Consider the following 14974-nt stretch of genomic DNA (forward strand, 5'->3'; position numbering starts at 1 on the left):
TACCAAGTGTTCCCTCTGGGGCGATGAAACCATAGCGGCCCCCACCACCCTTTGCTAAAGTTGGGCACAGGATGCCAAAGTCATGGGAAAAGCTGCCTCCCTGGTGATCTCTCAAACTGTTATGTACCAGTGATACACTGGAACACATATCAGACTCTGACTCACAACCATCCCCCTCATCATAAATAATAGAAGATGACACATGAAGCAAAATACCTTCCTTCTCCCCAAACTCTCTGAATTTCTTCTAGTTCAGCATGACCCACTTTAAGCAAGATTTCCACTAATGAACACATAAGCTAGTTTCTGATTTCTAAATGTACATTAAAGCTCATCTAATGCAAAATTAACCTATCTTTATTACTGGAACTGTAGACTATTAAGATAGCATGCAGAGTTACCGAATTATAAATTTGGAAGAGATTTCCATGTGAGGCACCTGTGACTTTATGAAAGCTGTTCCCCTTCTTCTGAAATTGGGTTTTGAGTCAAGGATTAATGAAGGAGAGCAGGAACAGGGGGATGGGACAGGGAGCAGCTCTTGAAGGTCACACACACTAACTTTTGGTCCCCGGACAAACCCAATTTAGCAGGGATCATTATCCCTGGGAGGTACTGACATTTGCAACACAAGGTATAAAAATAGTAATGCTCCATAAATGTTAGCTGTGATAAGCACTTCCTTCGCAATTTCTTATTAATCCTCACAAAACCCCTGAAGATGAATGCTGTCCTCATCCGTCCATTGGAGATAGGAATAGCTGTATAGTATACAGCTGTTTACTAACAGAGCAAGGAGTGAGGTCTGCTGGTTGCTAAACACCACGCTCTTAGCAACTATACTATATTCCCATCGCTTATTTCCTAAAAGGGTTTAACTCTTGTAGAGAATTCCAGCTAGCCTATGTGGGCTTATGATATATTTATGCTGATCCGTGAAATTATAAAAATAGAATAAACACCAAGAGCAGCTGGTGGGATGTATTGGAGGAAGTCAGTAAAGACAATCTCAGTAGGGAAAAAAAAAGTCCCCTACCACAAAAGAGCTCTGTAATCTCACTTCCTGGAATTGATTTATTAGCTGTGTCCTTGTGCTAACATTTGCATTTTAAGGGGGGCTTTTCGTGTCTTATCTGGGAGTGGTGACATATTAAACCATTATCAGCCATTAGTAGCTTAAATTAATGTGCCTAGTTAGTTCTCAGTCACCTACAAGGGACCTGGTCTTTCATACAGGAAAGGTGGAAGCTTTTATTGAGCATATATTATGGCAGGAATAAAGGTAGATCAGGGATCTGCAAACTACTTATGGAAAGGGTCAAATATCTTTAGGTTTTGTGGGCGATACAGTCCCTATAGCTGCTACTCAACCCAGCATTTGGGGCACGAAAGTAGCTACAGACACTACCTAAAGGAATGGTGTGTTCTGATAAACCTTTAGCTACAGAACTAGGCAGCAGACTTGTTTGTGATAAATGATAGCTATTATTAGTATTATTATCAGTAGTAGTATTGTTTCATAAAAGAATAGGTATTTTAATATTCAAAAATAACAAAAATCACCTAAGACAAAAAAGATGATCCTTTAAATTAAATGAAGAGTGAATTTAACTTCATGAAGGACTCTTTACATCTTCTTATTTTCTTGATTTTCCACAGTCTAGTCTGCACACCTGCATTTGGATACCAATTTGTGTTTTATTATTTGCAATTCTTATTGCAAAAAAGTTTAAATATATTCTAAATAAACTGAATAGAATAATGAATCCCCATAAACCCATCATTTAACTTCAACAGTTATTATTATTCTGCCATATCATCTGTATCTCCATTTAGTACCCATTCCACATTAATTATTATTATGTATTTATTTACAGTATTTTATATATATACATATATAAATGCAAAAATCTTAACTGAATTCTGACTGCATTTAATACTCACACTCCTTTGATGTCTGTAGCGTGTATTATCATGCACCTCATGAAGCCATTCGCTGACTTAAGGCCCTGAATGCCAAGATGGACAGTAAATTCAGTGAGATCCCACCTGGAGTCACCAAGGAATGGGGCAGTTGCTTCTCTTTCTACTTTTCTAATAGAGAGGAACATCATTTGACCATTTTCATTAGTGTTCTGTGTAAGAGCCAAGTTATGTAAACTCAGAGAAATTAAGTGTTGTGACAAGGACGTGCAGTTATCAGTGGCAAGACCAGGCTTCCGACTCACATCTCATTCCAAAGCATGGGCTTTTTACAGTCTACAGCAAGGGTTGCTAGAAGCCCTAGGTGCATTCCCATGATTTCTAGTAACCAGATAAACCAGGTAAACCCACCGAATCCATATTACTTGTAACTGGAACAGAACCTAGCTGTAGTATGTGCTCAGTCAACATTAGTTAAAAGAAAGAGAGGGTTGGTTCGGGGCGCCTGGGTGGCTCAGTCAGTTAAGCGACTGCCTTCGGCTCAGGTCATGATCCTGGAGTCCCTGGATCGAGTCCCGCATCGGGCTCCCTGCTCGGCAGGGAGTCTGCTTCTCCCTCTGACCCTCTCCCCTCTCATGTGCTCTCTCTCTCTCTCTCATTCTGTCTCAAATAAATAAATAAAATCTTTAAAAAAATATTTAAGAAAGAGAGGGTTGGTCTTTGGAGGATACAGAAATTGGATTACAAGGGTCAGTGACCCTCTTAATATTTTTGCCTGGTGCTGGCAGAATTCAGTAGACAGAGTGTTTGGGAGCAGAAGCTACTGCTCATTGTAAGGCACATTTCTGCTGCATCCCCAGGCAGCAGAACATCAGGACATGGACAAGAAAAATGAATAAACTGTGTCTTGCGACTTCTCTGGTCACTAGCTCGGTAACGTGTACATGACAAGAGCATATGAATATCTTTCTGTCCATATAATTATGAGCCAGGCAACCTCAACCCAAACACCTAGAGCTCTTTAAAACAGTTATGTCAGCTTAGACATACTCTAAGTCCCATTCTATATTATCTATTATAAAAGGGACTCTCCTGAAGCACTTGTTTCTTCCTGGACTGTGAAGGGTGGGGGAGAAGCAAGGAGGGACAAAGGAAGAGGGAAAAGTAAAGAACAAGGGAAGACGGAGACTTGAAGGTGTCTGAGAAGGAACTTGCTCATGCTGCAATATTCTCAGGTGATTTAAATTGTTACGATAATCGAGGTTATCTCCACAGGAGCCTGCAACCTCAACTGTGCAGGGGCTGAGCATAGAACATTGTCGGGAGTGTGAACTGAGCGACGACGTGGGAACCAGACAGCACATGCTTTTCTAAAAGAGACAGTGACTCCTCTACTCTGGCCAATTCCACGATAGGCCACCGAGGTCCAGTGCTGTGCGTGCATCTCATTTTTAAATGAGAAACCAGATATCCATATGTTCAAATGAAATATTCTGCTTTCTGAAAGTCAGCCAATAATTTGTGTTTTTGAAAATTGCATAAAATTTTATGCCACTTACAGGACCAACATTACATTGGCCAAAAGAAATGCGCTCAGAAAGAGAGTTAAGCCCAGGAGCTGCCAGTTTACAGTCTTGGATCTGGGTGTGACTCCTCCCTTCTCCAGTCCTGTTGACATAAGGACTAGAATGGGAAACGGCTTGCGGGAAGCCACAGAATGAAGAGGCAAAGTCAGGGCTAGAATTTAGAGGACTTCTCTTTCCATATTTTCTTCTTTACAAACAAACAAAAAGCAAATTTCTGGTAGCTAGAGTTTGCTGACAGAGATCCAAAACAACATCTTATTCTGTGTCCCCTGCTTTGCAAGAAAGATCACCCCCCATTGCACGTCGGTGGGGACAGGACGCAACTCCCCGTCCCATCCCAGCTGTGCCATTGATCATCCGCCACTGGCCTTGTAGTACACACAGTTGAATTGCTTTTCCCTGAGAGAGGCAATGCCTCCAGGTGTGCTAATAATAAAATTAATAGCTTAGAGAAACTGCTTGCTACAGCAACGGCGGCAGGAGAAAGGCAGGATCGATTTCAGTGTTTAACTGTCCTAATTCCATAGCGTATACCCCACCTCAGCCCCCCGTGAGCTGCGCTGGGTCTCACGGTTAATCAATAGATGCCTGATTTAAAACAAAGGACCAATTTCAAGATTAGAAGTCTTTGTGAATAAAAAGATGTATGGTAAAACTGTCAAAATCCTTCAACTCCCATCTTAACACTGCAACTTAGAGGGTAGTCACTAGCTGATATGAGAGGAAAAAATCCCATGCATCGTATCCCCTTCTGCCTATAAACAAAAGAAGGAAACTATCTAGGCATTGCTGCTGCTGATGGCATCACATAAATAAGAATTTATTGAGTTGCTCTGTGTTTAAAGGACTGTGAACATAAAGACATGTGAATACTTTCGGTTGCACAGAGAGTAATATGTTTCTGCTTTAATCGGCCTGCTATCCGGTGGTTCAATTTATACCTTATTATAGCTGGCATTCTCATCTTTTCCCTGGAGGGAGGATCAAATTCACGGTCAACTTCTGGGCCACTGTTTGAGTTACCAAGATCTACTGAGTTTCCCAAGCCCAGCACTTAAAGAGGCTTTTAATTCCATATTCCTCTCTCCTCCCATGCACCAAATCTGCCTTCCATCTCCATGACAGTAACTGACTGGATACTCTGCCATTTTCAGGGGGCAGTGGGCTCCTACTTTCTCTGTTTAGTCTTTCTCAGTATCTGCTCTTACTTCTACTGGCCCGTCTGACTCTTCCACGTTGTGTCCTTTCCCTTACTTCACATTTTCTCCCTTCTGTGAAATAAGCTTATTGAGGGTGGTGAGGATTGCCTTACCTCCTTTTGACATGATTCTCAACCAGCTGTCAAATAAGTCCTTAAATTATAATATGAGCTCCTAGAAAGAAGGGACTGCATTTTTTTTTCCTTGTCTGTTTACTGTTTTAAATGTCAGTGGAATTACTTTTAGACAGCCCTAAAAATAGCCCCATCCCTACTTTGTCCATGGTGTGTAAGCTGTACTTGGATTGAGGTATAAATGTCTTTGTACGCTGCTGAGTAGGAAGGGGGATAGATCACTGGTCTGGAAGGTGCTGGTATTTTGAGGTACTTTTTTGCAAGGCTGGTTTATACCAGCCTCCATTTTCCTCACCACCCACTGCCTCCTATGATGGTGAGCCAGCCATGAAAAGGGTTGAATCTTTTCTCTAATTCAAAGAGAGTAAAGCAGAAATGTCTTCCAGCAAACCTCCCCACACCACCCCTTTTTCTTTTGTGCGAATTCTCCAAAGGCAAAGCATTTAGTATGAAACCAAAAAGTGGCATTACGTTGGGTGGTTGTTGTTGTTGTTGTTGTTCATGTTTATTTTTTACAGTGATGGTGGGAGTTGATTCCCAGTATGGGCTATTTTCAACTCATTTTCCCAGCATGAGAGACCTTTCCATATTAGTTCAGTCTGAGTGGAGCCTTTCACTTTCGAGTGAGCCCTTATTTCTGTCACCATTTTCTTGCATTAAGTTCTCCCTCTCTTTCTCTCCCTCCCCTGTGTACAGGAGGGGTCCAAAGGCAATGCCAGAGAAACTTTTCTGGAATTTTCTCTCTGTGAAAAGTGTCTCCTAAATTTGGATAAGGAGTGGGAGTGGAGAGTTGTTACATAGAACCAAGGTCTAAGAATAAGTCTTCCCCCAATATATAGGATCTTATGGAGATTTAAATCTCCCTTTTTGTTAAATGTGTTTAATTAAAACTTGTCTCCCCAGTGTTGCCAAGCAGGGAGAGGCATAACATGAGAATGAGTGCACACGGGGCAATCTAAGTGCAGCAGGATTACATTTCAGAGATTTTTCCACTAGGTAATATCTGTCAGAGGGTATACATTTCCTTTTCGGAATCCAAAGACTTGTGAAATTAAAATTAAATTTGTGGAATATCTTCTTTGATTACAAGAACCCATTGGCATATTGAACCAACTTCATTTACACACCAAATACCCAGAAAAATTGGGAAGGCACTGAGTTCAGAGAACCATGCACATTATATCTCAAAGGAATCCTGAGACAAATGAGAAATTCCAGGGAAGGAGGAAAGGATGAGGAAGAAAAGCACAGAACATTATGCCCAGCATACCATTAACCTTCCTGACAACTTCATTTCATCTTCACCAGTGGTTTTCAGTTTCTTTTGAGTATTTTTTTTCCCTCTGTGATGAAAGAAGTCAGAGTGGAATCGGGATGTACCTAACAAAAGTACTCACTTTCTAGCCAGATTTGTCAGAAAGTAGCTATTGCTTGAAGTGAGACATACTTATATGCAGCCGATCAAGCTAATGGCACCTGAATTTTGTTCCCAATAACATAATATCCGAGTAAAGGTAAAACTGTTATTGTATGCCAACTATTTGATTGGAATTATATTGCCTTTTAAAGACGTAATGCTAGGTAAATGAAAAAGAAAAGGAAAAGTCCAACTTTAATGACCTTCATTTCACATCCTGAAAATGATGGTAATAACCAGAAAATAGAGAAGTTCCAGTGAGTTAGGATTCATAAATATTAAATGTAATGGAGGAAAATCACAGATTTTTAAGAAATTAACTTGAACAAATGGTGATTTTAGTTACGATGTTGTCATTTTGAGTAATGGTCATTAGCACAGTGGATTGTAATGCGTATGAGCTTACTGTATAGAAAGAATGCCTTCTGATTAACTTGGGATTTTTTCTTGATGCTTCAGCCAGTTTACAACTGTACTGTATATCGCTTCATTTTGGGCTTGTGATTGGCTCCGGGGGCTCTTTGTTTAGAGATGCGTGTGCTCTATTTTCATGATTAAGCTTTTTTATGATTAGTCTCCATTTTCTTTTTTGTTTTAACTTTTACTCGGAATAATATGCAGTGCCTTGGAGAACTGATTGGCTGACTGATATAATTGAGTTCAGATGCAGTTTCCTTTCTCTCCCCACTGTTTCCAGTCTCTGCTCTGTTCTGGGTTGTTTCTGACTGCCTGGAGACCAGGCTTTCAGAGATCTTGTTTAGCATTTTCTTACAGTGAACTGGTTTCTTGCACAACCCAAATATAATTGCCTTCCAGGCAGGCAATTGTTGAAAGCACAAAGGGGACCCCCTCAGGTCTCACACAGAACCTATTCCCTCCAATGCACACACTCATACACACCCCAACATTCACTCCTAAAGATGCCAGTTGAGGATGTACTATTGACTTTTCATGGGAAGAAATACCATGTAGCAAAACTCTCTGAACATTCTGGTAAAGATTTCTTGGGTTCCCCAAATCTCCTCTCTCGATATGGTGGTCATGGCCTTCTCAGACTATTTCCTGTCCTTTCAGGTTCTTTCTCTAGGTCTTTCTCCAGGATCCCCTCACGTTTCCCTTCAGATCTGTCCTTCCCTACCTCTTTTTCTGTCTGCCTACCTCTCTCTGGACATATCCATACCACATGCCCACCCCCTCATTTTGCTCAGCAAAGAACCTGCCTTCCCCAGGATTCACTCTTCTCTGCAGGGGAAGTGAAGGGATTTAAATGACTAATAATGGTTAATTATATTTCTTATCAACTAAAATTAACTTTGTAGTTATATTTAGGTGTCCTGTAGAAGAAAGCAAGAGCTCTTCTTCATTTGCTGGCCTACATCATCATGTCCACAGTGGAATCCTCCTGCTTTCCTCCCCCAAATTCTACCTGTTGACAAGCATATTCCAACTAATGACTCTCCCATTCTCCCAGTCATCGGTGTGGCACCTGGGACTAGAAGAACCCCAGCTCCCTTGCTTTTGGATCAAGTTATCTCTGAGGTGTAACTTGTATTATAGAGTCACCTGGGAGGATGAGGTTGAAGCTAATCTCTTTGGCCTTAGTCTGAAAACTTGTTGGGTGTGTTCCCTTTTCCTCTTTCTTGGGGGAAGGAGACAAGTCTCTGCTGGGAGAGCTTCCTTAAGTCACTTACACATGACTCTTCCTCTCAGGCTCTGCTTCCAGGGGACTCAAACCAAGACAAATCCTATGTAGTATTATTTCCACTTGAGGAACCTGAGGTATAGTGATTATACATAATTTGCCAAATGCCACACACATCTTATAAAGGGAGAAATTGGAATTGGAACCTGTGCCAATCCAATTCAGAACACGTATTCTTTTCACCACACAATATCACCTCTCAGTGCTACTTGAATGATTTTCTGAAATGTGGTCTTGACTGTGCTTCAGATAGTCAGGGGTCCCTGTTTGCTACATTCCTTTCCTTGCATTCCGCACCCTCATACTTTCTGGCTAACGTAATTTCCTCGTCTAGGGTTCTACCACATTCCTTCTGTTACCCTTTCTGCCCATGTATGAAGAACTACTCCGTGTTCTTCAGATATGGCTTCTGCTGGTCAAAAGCTGCCCCTCTTTTTCTCACACCACAATTTCTCTCCGAAATACCTTTCCTATTCCCTATCTTCCACGGCAGTTCAAGAACTAACCCCATATTCCCCCTCGATAGTGGAGCTCACTTGTTACCACTTTCATGAAGCAGGCCTGCATCTCCCCAGACTGAAGCAATCGTTTTCTTCCTTGAACTACTGTAGACATTCATGACTTTCTTTCATGTCTGTCAGGTAGGAAGGAAAGTCCTCTGCATTTGAAGAGAGTGGACAGTAGAGACTCTCCTTAACAAAAGGTTAAAGACCATTGATTTCGATAAAGCCCTCAGTGGGTTAGAATATGTCATGCTATCATAACAGGACTCTAGCAAAATGTTATTGGCGGTTATCTTGGTCTTTACGATTATGGATTTTTTTTCAAATTTTATTTTTTATACTTTCTTGTGTTTTCTAAAATATGTCAAATAAACACTTTGCCTCTGTAGGCCAGATGAAAATAGTGCACTTTACATAAAGAAGGAAAGAAAGAAAGACAGAAAGAGAAGTAAAGAAAATAAAGAAAGAGGAATGGAAAGTCAAAAAGGAGTGAGGGAGGGTGGAAAAAAAAAGAGAATTTGAGAGCTATAGAATGTGAGGAGTTATAAAATCTAGGAAAAGAAAATCAGCCATTTTTTTTTCTTTTTTTAATTGAAGTATATAATTAACATACATGTTATATTAGTTTCAGGTGTACAATATAGTGATTCAGTAATTCTGTACATTGAAAATCAGCCATTTTTAAATAATAACGAGGAGAGGTTAATATTCACAATGGAAGGAGTGAGTAGGTAGTGTAAAGTTTTATATCTCACTGTCTTCACTGCGGATGTTATGTTCTCTGTATTTGCCAATGTTAGAGATTATTATAGGGCTTGAAAGAAAAAAAAAGGCAATTGAATGGAACTGAAAGAAATAAGAAGTAATGGCCTGAAACTAGGGGGTGGAGGGAAAGAGAAGGGTGGAATAAATTAGATAATAGAAAATAAAATTAATAGTAGGTCAATTAGACAACAGAATAATTTCCCAAAGAAAGTAATTGAAGCAATAGCATCCAAGCTGTTCAGAATGAGAAGAGATAAATCAGTGAGAAGATTAATGTGGATAAATCACAGTGGAGCAAGATGGACCAGAGTGTGAGAAAATCCCTTTAGCTTTCCAGATGAAATTCACACACAGATTTCCCGGAGCAGATGCCAGAAGATTCCTGCCCCTCGACACAGGAATTAGAAATGCATGGACATCCTCAGTGGAATCCAATTTAGGATTGATAATCTTAATTCTGGACTTCAGAGGGGCCACATTTCTAGCATCAGGCACCATATGCTGCAGTGGTCAAATTTACTGTGATGCCAGGGCCAGGGAAGCCCGGTGTCCTTGTCTGAGGACATTACTTCAGAGAAAATGGAATAATTACTCGGAGAAAACTACACCTCCTGCAGATTAGAGTCCTGTTTGCCAAAAGCTTTCTTCAAAAGCTCAAGAATTTTTGTTTTAAGCAGGGCTTTTAAAGTGACCTCTTTTGCTGTGTACACATAAATGCAGACAACTATGATCTGAACAACAGACCTCATGCATATATTACAAATGAGCCACAGGAGCTTCCTCATCAGGATGACCTGAGTTATTTGAAAGCATATCCTGACTTGCCCACTGATGAGCTGTTGGTCTTTGACCTATCGCTCATACCTATCAGCCCCAGTCTTCTCATCTGCAAAATGGGAGGAATAATATATCTCTTCCACCACTTTGGCATGATGATTAAATAATAATGTAAAGCCCCTTGGGAATGCCCAGTACAGAGGGAATCTTTCCACTAAGTGTGTTTGTTTTCCTTTCAATACCAGTTCTTCCTCTTTCTCATTTCTACCCCCACTTTAAATAAATGTTAATCTTCAACTGACACATCAGATTTACGTGTAGATAACTCTCCTTTTGAGCTGCAAGGTGCTAGAGAGGATATGGAAGAATTTTTTCCTTTACATCATCCCCTAAAATTCTTAATTAAAATGCCATTTTCGTATTCTGCTGCCTAACAAGTGAGTGTCAATTTAGCGAATCAAAACAATGCAGGGCGCCTGGGTGGCTCAGTCAGTTAAGCGTCTGCCTTCTGCTCAGGTCACGATCCCAGGGTCCTGGGATCAAGCCCTGCATCAGGCTCCCTGCTCATCAGGAAGCCTGCTTCTCCCTCTCCCACTCCTCCTGCTTGTATTCCCTCTCTCGCTGTCTCTCTGTCAAATAAATAAATAAAATCTTTTAAAAAATTAAAATAAAAACCATGCGTATTTATTATCTCACCATGTCCATGGGTCAGGGGTCTGGGCACAGTATATCTAAGTCAGGTTCTCTGTTTAAAGGCTCACAAGGCTGAAACTAAGATGTCAGCAAGGCTGCGTTCCTTTCTGGAACTCTGGGGAAGAATCCACTTCCAAGCTGATGCAAGTGGTGAGGGGAATTTAGTTCCTTGGGGGTGTAGGAGTGAAGTTCCCGTTTCCTTGACATGGGGCCCACTTCATCTCAAGCCAGTGATGGTGCCTCTTGGAATCTTTCCAACGTCCACTTCTGCCCCTCCTTTGACTTTTTCTAGTCTCTCAGCCAGAAGAAAGCTCTACTTTTAAAGGCTTATGTGATTATACTGGACCTACCTGGATAATCCAAGATAATTTACCTATTTTAAGGTCAGATGATTAATAACCTTACTTGCTTCTTCAAGGTCCCTTTGCCATGGACTGTATTTGACATGACATCAGTGCCTAAGGGTGAGGGGAAAAGAGTTCTGCCTACCATTGTTACTTACACACCCAGCTGCTCTGCCTAGATTTCAGTGTCCTCAAACCTTATCCCCCTCAAAACGGAACTCACCATCATTCCTGACATGTTCAAAATGTTTCTGCCTTTATGTTGTCTTTTTCTTCTCTTGTCCCCTTTTGTCATGGTACCTATGACACCTTATTTTATTATCTCTCGGCTTACCTTCATCACTAGAAAAGGTCACATGAAGAAAGGGACTGTAAGCTATTGGTTTTTGGATCCCCAAAGTCTGCCACAGTATCTGATAAAATGCTTGGGAAGGGAATGTTTTAATCTACACTAGAGAGAACTAGGCAAATCCCAAATCTGATGAAAGATAATTTGGGGCACCTGGGTGGCTCAGTCAGTTGAGCAGCCAATTCTTGATATCGGCTCTGGTCATGATCTCAAGGTCATGGGATCGAACCCTGTGTTGGGATCCGTGCATGGCAGGAGTCTGCTTGGGATTCTCTCTCTCCATCCCCCTCTGCCCTTCTGCCTATTCTCTCTTTCTCTTTTTCCCTCTCTCTCTAAAGTGAATAAATAAATCTTTAAAAAAAAAAAAGGTAATTTGGGTGGATCATGTATCCTGGAGCAAACATATAACTTAGAATTTTAGTCCCAAGCTTTGACAATTGTGCAGTCTTATCTAAGTCACTTAATTTGTTTAGGTCACAGCTTTCTCTTCTGTATTCCATAAACAAGGTATTAAAAAAAGTTGATGTTTCCCAATCTTTTCACTAATCAAAGATTTTGGGGGGGGTTGATTTTGTTTGTTTGTTTGTTTTTTTAATCTCCCTAGAGATCCAGGTTTGGAAATATTTTTTAACAAGGAAGTATACTCAGTAGTAAATAGATTTCCCCCATGTTTATCTGACAAAATCATGTGTTACTTTAAAGCACACATCATTGAAACATTTGATTAGCAGCGACTATAACTAATGTTAGTTACTGTGACTTGAAATAATTATTGCTACATCAAAAAAATAAATAAATAAAAGAAGAGCCTCTTGAAGGAAGATGTAAGATGTAAAGAAGAGTATTAGAATCAAACTTTTAAATAAGATAATTTTGTATTAGAAAAAGAAAGCCAATTTAGTGCATTGGTAATTAGATTTTAATATTGGAAAAACTCAAGGAATTGACTTTTTAAGATTGTCCCAGAGCCCTGTAACACTTGATGGTAAATTTCGAGATTGAATGAAAGTCTACTCCAGTTCTAAAATTCTGATTCTTAAAATTCAGTTCTGCCTTCCATATTCTCTCTTGATGGGACATTGGTGACACTTCTCCATGGACTGGGACTCTTTGTTGTATGACACATGATCAGTGCAGTGTCTAAATTCAGATGCCTCAAGGAGGCTGCACAAAATAAATGGGCAAAGCCAAAACAAGGGAGAGAACACATGAGCACGGCTACTGAGCACCTGCTCATTGTTCTCGAACCATGAGAGACGATGGACTCTGAAAAACAAACTGAGGGTTCTAGAGGGGAGGGGGGTGGGAGGATGGGTTAGCCTGGTGGTGGGTATTGAGGAGGGCACATTCTGCATGGAGCACTGGGTGTTATGCACAAACAATGAATCATGGAACACTACATCTAAAACTAATGATGTAATGTAGGGGATTAACATAAGAATAAAAAAAAATAAAAAGCAAAAAATAAAAAAATAAAAATAAATAAATAAATAAATAAAATAAAACCAACCTGTAAAAAAAAAGAGAGAGAGATGCTAGCCTGGTGGTGTCAGATCTTCTGATTTTAAAGTGAACTGGAGATAAAGATTTTATTTATGTTACAAAAAAATTGTTTTTAAATATTAGCAAGGAATTCAATTTTTAAAAATTATGTGTGGACCATGTAAAACACAGCTGTAAGTCAAAGGAGGCCTGTGAACTGTGGGTTTGCAGCCAATCCTGAAGTCAGACGACTGGGGGCCCCTCGGGGCTAGCAGTTACTTATAGTTCTCTCTGTGCCAGGTGTTCTCAAACACAGGCCACACAACTTCCTCAGACTTGAGTTTCCTTTCAGCAAAATGAGACCGCATGCATAAGCATGCCTTCCAAATTTCTAAAGGGCTGCATAAAGAACTACTAAGGGATATTCTTATTTAAGTCTTAAATTGCACTTAAGAATGAAATAATTTCTTTTAGGGAGTAATATCATTTTTTAATTTGAAATCAACTCATGAGAGAGATGGACATTCTTGGAAAAATGTGTGTGTGAGAGAGAGAGACAGGAAGGGAGAGAGAAAACCGATATAGAGATTCTTGGTTGTCTCTGATATTCATGACAAGTAAACATTTATTCTTTGCAATGATATGATTGTCTAAGATAAACTGATACAGCTTAGTGTCTATTTTAATCATTCTAAGCTAATAGTAGATGACTAAGCCTTGAGAAACTTAGAGTAAAACCCTTTACGGTACCATGTCCTGGAGAAAAAGCAGTTGAATGGTCTCATAAATTTGCTAACTTAGAAGTGAGAAGTGCTGTAAAATAAGTAAGTCAGATATGCACCAAAGAGCTCTAGAATCACATGGACATAATTAATGTTTTTTTTAAAGGCATAGAGAATGCATATATTACCTGAAGATTTAGATTGCAATTCAATTTATTTTGGTATATTGGCTTGGATTAGAGCTCTTTTAAAGGTTTTCATTCAAGAAGATGTAAAGGTACAGGGATTTTGCTTAGCCTCACTTACCTGCTCCTCCTCTTGAAAATACTAGTGTAATTTAAGGTAAGTTAATGAGGACTTTAATGTTTTCCCATGTCTGGGTTTGTCTGTGTTCTTGAGAGATCTTTTGGCCCTGTAAATGTTGCTCCTGACATCCAAATGTACCTCTGATCATGCTAACATTGAGTGGGAACATGTTGCTTCTGTCTTCCATTTTGGAAGCCATTTCTCTTTGCTTTTTGTTCAAGTCAGTGGTCAGAGTGGGAACAAAGTTGCTCTGTGGAGATTTCTTTCAGCCTTGGGTAGGAGCTAGTAGCTTCTAGTTTTATCTAAGGGGACTCAAAAGGATGAATTAGAAAGCGATGCCCCTTGCACACAACTTTCTTCATAACTCCTCATGTTGCTCTTACTGGGTTCTTAGTAGGCAGTCACACTATCTTGGCACCTTGGGTGAATTGCTTATGTTCTTCAGGTTTCCTTTTTCTTATTTGTAAAATGAGAATAAGAATAGCACCTACTTCATAGCACCATTATAAGGAAAAATGAGAGCATGCATATGAAAAGCACTTAGTTTTCCTGGCATATGAAAGAACTCAATAAGTGTTATTTTTAGTAATATTGTTATTCCATAACTTATATTGACTGAGTGATTAAAGTTTCTAATTTAAGGCAGCTAATGATTTATTTTTATAGTATTTCCTGCTTTTTGTAAAACCACTTTTTTTCCCTCACATAATTCACCCAATTCAGTTGAAATGCCAGAATTTGAAATCCTGTTTTTTTCAGGGTCCGGGAGTAACCCAACCACTAAAAAAAGAGAGAAAGAAAAAAAGCAAGGTCTGGTTTTCTGGATAATGTCTGATGCTAATAAGGCTCAGTAAGCATATGCTTCTCTTCCCTTATTCAACTATATCAACTCTCAGCGGCCACTGAATTAATATGGCAATTAGTCATATGCAATAAACTGTTTCCTTTGTGCCTTGCTTACCTGGTATATTGCAAACTTCTAGGAGTAGGAGATCATGCCTTAATGTCTTAAACTTCATGCAGTGAATAGCACAGTGCTATAAATATAATAGTTTCAAATAAAATTGATGGC

This window comes from Mirounga leonina, unplaced genomic scaffold (assembly GCF_011800145.1).
Source record: "Mirounga leonina isolate KUSES-001 unplaced genomic scaffold, KU_Mleo_1.0 Mir_104, whole genome shotgun sequence".
In the NCBI taxonomy this organism is placed as follows: Eukaryota; Metazoa; Chordata; class Mammalia; order Carnivora; family Phocidae; genus Mirounga; species Mirounga leonina.